Source organism: Mya arenaria, chromosome 15 (genome assembly GCF_026914265.1).
Source record: "Mya arenaria isolate MELC-2E11 chromosome 15, ASM2691426v1".
NCBI classification, from domain to species: domain Eukaryota; kingdom Metazoa; phylum Mollusca; class Bivalvia; order Myida; family Myidae; genus Mya; species Mya arenaria.
Genome location: NC_069136.1, coordinates 29,776,281 through 29,785,816, shown reverse-complemented (window position 1 = coordinate 29,785,816; position 9,536 = coordinate 29,776,281). Strand labels below are relative to the sequence as shown.

Here is a 9,536-nt window from a genome sequence, read left to right as displayed (position 1 = left end):
ATCTGACTGATAAGTTGACAATGCCTGCACCTATGGCCCTCAAACTCAACATGGAGGCTAAGTCTGACTATTAGAAGATCCTATTGATTTAAGGGGTCATTGGGTCAAAAGTCAAGGTCACAGTGACCTTGAATGCTTAAAGGTTGTACTAATAATGACTGGACAAAGCCTGCACCCATGGCCCTTGAACAAATTGACTTTTGGGTTGGGCCTGATCAGTAGGTGAGCCCTATTGATTTGTCACAGAGACATTGAACGCAAAAAGCTTGCCTGTGTGACAACTCGACAAAGTCTGCACCCATGGCCTTCAAACTTGAAATTTAGGTTTGGGGTGACCAGCAGATGACCCCTTTGGATTTGGAGGTCAAGGTCACATCTCCAATATTGGTCATTAAAACTATGTCATTTACTTATTCCCTGCTGCTAAGAGGATACATGTTTATCAGCAAATATCAGCCGTCATCTGAATATGAGTGAAAACTGTACCAACTACCCTCATACTTTGAATAGCATAATCTTAAAACTGCCTCAAAGGCATCTTTTGTTAATGAAAAACCAGCTGTCATTTCGGTCCATGCATATTTCATTCAATTGTCCAGATATTCTTGACAACATGGCGCTAATTAATGCTGCAGGTTTGAAATTTAAGACATTAGTTTTTCTTCTTCAGCACCATGCAGATTTATTAACACTTTTATAATAAAAACAAACTAGAAAACAAATTTTAAAGATATTAGTTTTTTTCATGGTATGATGCCACAGCACCATGCAGATTTGTTTCACTTTTATATCAAAGAAAGTAACTCGAGCACAAATTTTGTAGATATGTGGACTCTGTTGATAGAGCATCATTTTAAAGTTATATTTTTATTATGTCCCTTGAATCTTGGGTATAGTTTGTATTGTATTTGCATTTTAAAGACATTGGCTTCAACAGACCCTAATGAAATGAAGGAATGTAATTGCTTACTGAAACTGTTATAAGCGACGTCATAAATTGAAGCAATTTTAACATAATGAATATGCATTTAACTAATTTAAAGCGATTAAGTAGGGCCAATATAGTTGTGCTTATTATAATCACATTTATCCTTCTTCATCTACCTTAAAGAGTGTTCATCATTTGTATGAAATCATTTGATCACGTTTCATTTGAAAGAATTTTGCGGTAGTGTTTGCTTGCTTCAGTTACGTCACCGACAGTCTTGCAGCGCTTTCAGCGCTTTGATTCTTTCAGTGGCGCATGGTGCGACAACACCTTATTCAGTCGCTTATATAAAACTTCCATGGCTTCATTAGGGTCTTGAATTTGTTCAACCTCATTAATATTTACCTTGTTAAGATCAATGCAGAAGGAAATATCATTAAAGTTTCTGAACGACCTATATTTTAATGTATGATGTCGATGCATGTTTTCTGAAATCTTTTGTAAACGGGCAGCTCTAGTGAAACAAACAGGAAAGTGGTCACTTATACTTAAATTTGATACGAATGCTTCACATACTCGATCCACTGAGTTCGTATATACATGATCTATAATAGAAGATGTTTTCTCTGATACTCTTATAGGAACATCTATAAGCTGATTTAATCCGTATTTCATAATACAATCCTGCCATGCAGTAATTTTAAATGTCTTACATTCGGCATTATAATTTATATTAATGTCTCCGGCGATATGATACTCTAAATTTAAGTCCTCAACATTCTTTAACTGATTATTGAACATATTAATCCATTCTGACTTACTATCAGGTGGTCGATAAATGAAACACATTAGAAATGGTTTGGTATTGCAAAAAGATACTTCAATCCACATTGCTTCAATGTGTTCAGACTCAAGTTCTTTTCTGCGAATAAATGGTATATTTTCCCTAATGTACACCAATATTCCACCGCCCTTTTTAGTTTTTCTATCTTTACGTTCAAAAATATAACCAGGAACGTTTATTATTTTGTCTGATATTCTGTCAGTCAAAAATGTTTCACTGAACCAAAAAATATCAAAAGTTTTGCGCGATGGCATCAAATAATATTTGATTTCATCAAACTTTGGCAATAAATGTTGGATATTCAAGCACGCAACGTGTAAACCTTTGCAACGAAAAGGAAAAGGGTCACCGTGTTCATTTATAAATACTTGTCTTGATATTGTTTCATTAGTGCTATACTTGTGGTTGCATTTTAGGTTGTTGCTTTTAGCAGAAATATTATGTCTAACAGATGCACAATTATAAAAATTACACTCTGAACAAATATTAAGCAAATTTTCAAACCTGTTCTTGCTAGCAAAATTGATTGTGTGACTGTCAGTAAATCCCTAATAGAAACGTCGTCGACATGCTTCTGTTGCATGATTATCCATATTGCAGTTCGTACAAAAGTCTCTAGTCTTGTTGTAACTATGTCCGTGCATAACACCTTCATAAGAGGACTGTCTATATGGATGAGTTTGCCCGTGCTCATATCGTTGTTCCGCAAGTCCATAGCCAGTTCTTCCGGTCAACTCGTTCCTTCCGGTTCGCTGTCGCTCTGGCTGCACATATCTACCGCTTCCGGTGAGCAAATCTCTTCCAGTGTCATTTCGGCCAGGATGTTGATACCCGGGAGAGTGATTCATTCCACTATCCTGTCGCGCCGGATGTTCGTACCCGGAACTTCCGGTGAAATTATTCCTTCCGTAGTCTTGTCGCGCCGGAAGTTCTGGCCCGGAGCTTCCGGTGGGGTGATACCTTCCCGTCAGCTGTCGCGCCGAATATTCTCGGTAGGCGCTTCCGGTACAGTGATTCCTTTCGATGTTCTGTTGCGGATGTTTCTGATAAGGATGTCGCATAGGATAAGAATAACCATCTATTCTGGTTATATCGTTTCTTCCGGTCTCAGGTCGTTCATTACTAGACCATCCGGTGTACCGATTCTTTTTGGTAAACTGTCCTACCGGATGTCTAATGTTAGCGTTTGCGGTGAGTTGGCCCGTTTGTTTTTCGTGCCGCAAATTTTGGTAACTGCTCCTTTCGGCAATGTTGTCACCTTGCATTGATGGTGTCTGAGAATCCCTCGTGTCTGCAATATTTACACGGCGATTAATACATTGAAATATCCTTGTTTCACCTTGGTCATTAATGTGGATACCATCACTATGGAAGAGATGTTGGACCACGTTGCCATTTCTGTAGACGAAGGAGCTACATATATCCAATACCTCAGCACCGGTCTCTGCACACACACGCTGTACCAATTCGTTTATCGGAGATACATTTGCATCCCGTCGTGGACACACAGTACAAACATAAACTTTACATTCACACTGGCGCAAATGTTCAACGGTTTTATTGAGATCTCCATAGATTTTATCCAGTGGAGCCCTGGCAGCAGCATCATTCCCGCCGGCGTAGATTATAATACTGCGCCACTCTTCATTGCTTGAAACATTTAACTTAGAGCAAATGTGTGATAACTTCTTGCCTGGATTAACGTCAAGTTCAACTTTTGGATGCAGACGCCGAAATTTCATACATTTGAGGATTGAATCGCCAATCACCAGTGTTTTTTGTTTTGTGCTCCATCGGTCTCACATCGTTTTCAAAAGCTGTTTTCTGTGATGTTATTTTTGTAGAAACTGGTTTTCTCTGCGATTTTAATGTTTGATTTAGTTGTTTCACTGCGTCGGATATCGATTGCAATTTCTTAGCATTGGATTCGTTCATTATTTCACAAGACGATTTCAACTGCATAGTACTCGATTCTACATCTTCAAGGTGACGGTCAGTAAAATCAGAGTTTGTTTTATTTTGTCTTTTGACGCTGAACATTTCATCCCGTAGTTGAGCAAATCTCTCTTCTGTCTGGGTAATATGATATTCCAAATTAGTTTCTAAACGACTGACAGATTCTTGTAGACCTTTGAGTAAAGCAATGGTTTCCGAGATGGGATGTTGGAAATCTATGGCAACGACTTCGTTTGTACTTGTTGTTAGCGAATTTTCTACGCGGCATTCTGTATCAGTATGCATTCTTAACTGAACTTCACTGTCGCAGTCAATTAAAGTGACTGTTTCTTCTTCAGACTGAATAACAAGGTTCGATGGGTGCAGCAACTCCTTTAACGATAAATTAATATCTTGCACCGTTACGCCCCTTTCAGCTAAATTATTTTCGATAGAAGAGACTATTTCCGGCAGATGATCTTCGTGAAACCACTCGACTTTTTTTCCGTTGACAAGACATGCACAGGCCGTATGATACATATTTAAGGTATAATGTCCCTTACCATTGTTGACCTTAAATTTAGTCACGACAATCCGCTGTTTTTTATCATGAACTTGCGTCTTCAAGGTCTGGCCTTGCATTTCTCCCGAGCTGTAAAATTGTTCATCGGCAGCCTTAAACACTTCGTATGTTCCTGTGTTGAACCGGAACATAGTTCCTCCTCCAGTGTTTTCAACAGTAACAGTGTCTCTATCACATGCGCTGTACTTTTTCTTCAGCGCTTTCTGTTTATTTAACTGATATAACCGTTTCTCCATAAGTGCGGCGCCGGTTTCCGAAACAATTTCAGTCACCGTTAAATCCATGTTTCAAGGAATATCGCGAAAATACTTATATCAATACACTAGAAATTTAAACGTGCATCTTAATTTTTACATTTTTCATTCTGTTTTAACACTGTAACGTTATATATGATTTTAATCTATTATATTCCAGACGTTGTCCAAAGTTGTTTACTTACGCCGGACGTGACGTCAAGTGTTCAAAGATTGAATCAGGCCCCGATTTCTCGAAACTTCTTAAGCTTAACAGGCTTAAGTAGCTAATTTCAATTAGCTAAAATACATACTTAAATTGAACTTTTATGACAGGAAAATGGTTAATTGTGATTAGCATAAATTTAATTCCTATCCAAAATATTAAAGTTTTTAAAGAAGTAAATATTACGCAAATTATTGAAAAACAAAAATAGTGAGCTTAGCTAAATCCTGTTATAAGGGACTTAAGAAGTTTCGAGAAATTGGGCCCAGGTGCTGGTTTAATGATTATATCAACATCTCCCTGTCTTCCCTTTTTCGTTCCACACTTTTTTCTACTTTTGTGTCTACAATTCCGCCGTAATTGAGTAAGATTATATTATAATGTTATTAATTAGGTGATTTCATATTGGCCTAGTTATTTGTCCGAGGTTAGCTGTATTTGCCTGAGCCCGAATATTAATATAATATACTAATTTTCTTTCATGAAAAATTATGGAATAATATTTTAAATGACATGTATTCACTATCTTGACAGAAATAAATAAATAATAAACATAAACACAAAAAAATATAAATAAAATAAAATATTTAAAAAAAATAAAATAAGGAAAAAAGTATATATTACTGTACTGACAATGTGACGAGCACCTGTGGTTCAAGTATTTTGGGACTTGTGCCGTAAACACCAGGTACCTATAGAAGCTATATTAAGCTTGTCAATGATTTTCTTTTCTTCATAAGATAATATACAGTATATTTAACATGAAAATATACATTCCCTAGTTTGCTGTTAAGAGAACGTAGATTTTAAAATCGTTGAATTGTTGAAAGAAGGATCATATTGTGTCCTCTGAACGAATTTGGAATCGTTAATGAAATGATCCTTAAATGCATGTAAGACTGTTAAAGGTTCTCGCGCCATTCAATATTGAAACAGACTATACACATGTAGACATACATGGTGTAGCGTGACCTCATGCGGGTCACCGCTAGACGGCGCATGCAGTATCAATCAATGACGGTGTCCTTACAACTTTTCAAGTGTAAATATTTCGGACCAACCTAGATACTAGATACTATAGGAAAATTAAGATTTTTTTTGAATGTAAGTATGTGTGGTAGTGATATTTTTTTTATTAAAAGTGTATGTTGTATTGTTAGCCGTGGTATTTTGCTAAAATATTCAGAAATACATCGTAAAATATGGACTGAAGAATACATACAAGTCACGTAGGCTATCGCGAAAATGGATAACTTGTCTCTTTTGGCCAGTTGGCTTGTATGGCTTACCCAATGAAAATTCCCGTTTGTTTTCGTAAGTTTCTGAGGTGGCTATTGTGTAACGATTCATCATTACACCCCTCCCCAGGTCCGGGAATAGCTGGGAGTCTAAAATAATAGACGTATTTTACGGGATTCTTCCAATCCCTAACGTCTAAACGGGAATGTGCAAAAAACGGGGGTGTTTTAAAAATATTGAAATTGTTTTAAGTGAAGTATTTTATGGTTGAAATTGATCATAAAGAGTTATATTCATACTTTACCATGTAAGTGAAATGTTATTTTGCACTAAACAAGCATTTAATTCATTAAAACAAGTTGTTTACCTTTCCAATAAAACGAAAGTTGACTGACACAGACAACAATTATGCGAAGGGGAACAACTCGATACAATCGTAATAGCTCGGCCTCCTCCGACAAAGCTTCGTGATAGACCTCGTTATACAATCGTAACAACTCGGCCATGGCCGAAATGTTCCGAGCGAATTAAAACTGTGCCCTAAAGCCTTGCAGATGCCCTTCATGTATATATCGTTATGTTTTGACAGAATGAAATGAAGAAAAGCCGTCAAACTCATAATTATAAGTTGAATATTTATTTTTTGTGTATGGAACTAATATAAAATAACGTTATCTGGTAATATTTCTTGTTTTTATGATATTTTATAGACGCTATATGCTTTAACCCGGAATCCTGATCGGAACAACTACCCACTTTTGATACTAAACAATTTGTACATGAAGGATTTGCCATATCAAAAATCTAAAAAAAATCCGTCAACGTACAATTATTTGGACTAAGCTGGGACTTTGACTTTTGGTCCAGCAAACCCCGGGTAAAATACCCGTCCTGTGGGGACAAACTGATGGTTAAACCCCGGACAAATGCCCCCGCACCTCAGAGTCTCTACATAAGGCCCAGTTTCTGCTAAATTTGGTGCTATGACAAAACCACCGCGGTCCTGCGGGGCCACCTGGAAAGTAAAATCACGGCCCTTTTCCCCAGCTATCCCCGGTATACCCCCCGACCTGGGGGGGGGCGTGGTTACAATTGACTGGTGCATAATGAGCGATTGATCAGGAATACTTTTTTATTATTTTGACATGTCTTGTGTATCCCGATAATGCTACAACTCTCTACCATTCAAGACCGGGTGAAAGAATATATAGTATTATTATGCATCGATTTTGAATAATTATGACTAAACTTTTTCAATAAATAGAATTTACCCGACAGTGATCTAAACTCGATTTAACTTGTCATAAAAGTTGTGATGTTCACATAAATACATTCTGGAGTGGGTCATGAATACCATTATACATGTACCCAACCTGTCAGATTTGTCCCAGATTTACAGATATCGGGATACTTAATAAACAATCGACACATGTAAGTGTTTTATGATATCAGAACATCTTTTTTGGCATAATGACATAAAAATATGTGTTTTAATAGTAGGCAGATATATTTTCGTAGAAATTTGAATTTATAACGGAGATAATTTCAAAATTGTGGCCGCGATAATTTTCTGCGTAAGGACTGTTCGTTACTTTTTGCTGGGATGGTGGACGTCACGAGTCTGCCATAGTTAAAGAATTGTCACAAGACTCGTTGACGGCCATTTAAGTGGACTAGCTAAAAGTAATGCTGTACTAAACGGTATTTTTGTAAATAAAAAAAAAATACTTTAGCAGTTATTTCATTTATAAAAATCAGTAAATCAGTTTCACATTTGTTAGTTTTTCCTTGTAAAAAAGAAAGAACAAACATATTCCCTGAAAATACATCTATATTTCATTCGGTTATTAATTTACCTTTGAACTAACATTTGTAAATTGCCTGTTGATCTCCACACATTTAGAATATAACACTATAGCATGTGTTTGTTTGTTTACCATTGTTACGTCATACTCTTACTGTGTTACTTTTCCTGTCATTATTTCTGTAGTGATACATTTCATTTGTGTTTCCGCATTCTACATAATATTTTCATTGCATTGTTTATTATCAGGTTATTAAAGTATGAAGGTAACTCATGTTCCAGGTTTTAAAAATTGCCGATTTACTCTATGAAGATATTGTTGTAATCTATTTCCTTAGTTTAAATGAATATAATTTAAGCTTTCAGTTGAAATATCTCATGAAAGATTCAGTTTAACTAAGTATGAATATAGTGTTTAAAAAAATATTTAAACCATTACTTATTAGTAAGTAAAAGGAAATTATTCGTATAAAAGGCAATCTAGAATTTTTGGCAGTGTGGAAGTCACGTGATATGTAGATTTCGTAGTGACATATTGTGCGCTTAATTTAGACTACTTTTGGGTTTTGTGGCATGTTTGTTATTGCGAAAAATGATTTTTTTTATCAAACTGGTTAAAAAAAATCAAAAAGTCAAGAGAAGTTCATTGAATATATGTAGAAAACAGTAAGTTTATAGTACTTCAGGGCTTCCGTTAAAGGAAGTTTGGATGTATATTACTCCTTAGAAATGGGTTAAAACTTCCAAAGTTGATTCCTTGGGAGTACAAAAACTTCCATAATTTTCAAGAAAACTTCCAAAAATGAAAGCTTGGAAGTTCAAAATATCAAAACCTGTGTCAATATTACTTTTACTATTACTGAAACACTGATTGAAATTGTGACCATAAAAGTTTTATGGTCACAATTTCAATCAGTGTTTCAGTAAATTGAAGTATTATAATATAAGGCGTAGAATTTGGCAGGTTATATTATTTGATTTTTAACATACTAGTTGAAGAAAGTGGAAAAAGATACTGTTTTCGGGAGACTTAAACTTCCAAATTTCAGTTAAAAACTTCCAAAATTGATGGAAAGGGAGTTCATACTTCCAGGTTTAAATTCTTAATGGAAGCCCTGGTACTTAAGATACTGGGACTAAAGTCAAATAAGTTAGATACATAATAATGCATTAGAATTGGATCTAAATTGGACATGGACATATACATGTATATTGAATTTGAGTGCCGTTAAAGAATTACCAATCGTTTATGTGCTAGTCTGAAAAATATTGAAACAACACAATTAGAGAAAAGTATTCATATATATAGATTTAAGAGAATAAGATACATGTACAGTCGGAGATTCTAATCGGTTGAGAGTTTCAAGGTGTTTACACCTCAGAGTAACGTGGCGATGGTAATTCTTTGGTCCGCTGATCGGAGGGTGTGAGAATGTAAACGCCGAGGAAAGCTGATAGCGGTAAATAAGATTTCATGTCCGGAATGCAGGAACTCCACTGAGTAAAACAAAAAGTGGTAGTTCGGCAAGAAGTGCACTGTTGTTGAGCAATAAAGGCATTTTGTTTGGCCCGCGTGAAGTGTTCCAAAATTTAATATGTATGTACTGTCTCCATTAGGCCTAAGCAGTATGTTGTTGAAGTGTTAAACCACTGGACCACAGAACTGTATTTATTTTAAGATGATATGACTTGTCACTATGAGTTCCACATCAGGGTATCAAAATTTACACCGATTCACTTTGAT

The 9,536-nt window shown here is 35.9% G+C and overlaps 1 protein-coding gene across 3 annotated transcripts in view; it reads left to right on the top strand.

The window, feature by feature from the left end:
• The first annotated feature begins 5,730 nt into the window (after window positions 1–5,730).
• Window positions 5,731–9,536, top strand: part of LOC128219653 (kidney mitochondrial carrier protein 1-like) — a 36,779-nt gene continuing 32,973 nt past the window's right edge. For 2 of the 3 annotated variants that reach the window (XR_008258615.1, XM_052927549.1), the window contains exon 1: window positions 5,731–5,853. The gene's annotated coding sequence lies outside the window, so the exon portion shown is untranslated. Of the gene's footprint in view, window positions 5,854–7,400; window positions 7,420–9,536 lie in introns of those variants that run through there. The other variant, XM_052927550.1, reaches the window with a different exon arrangement.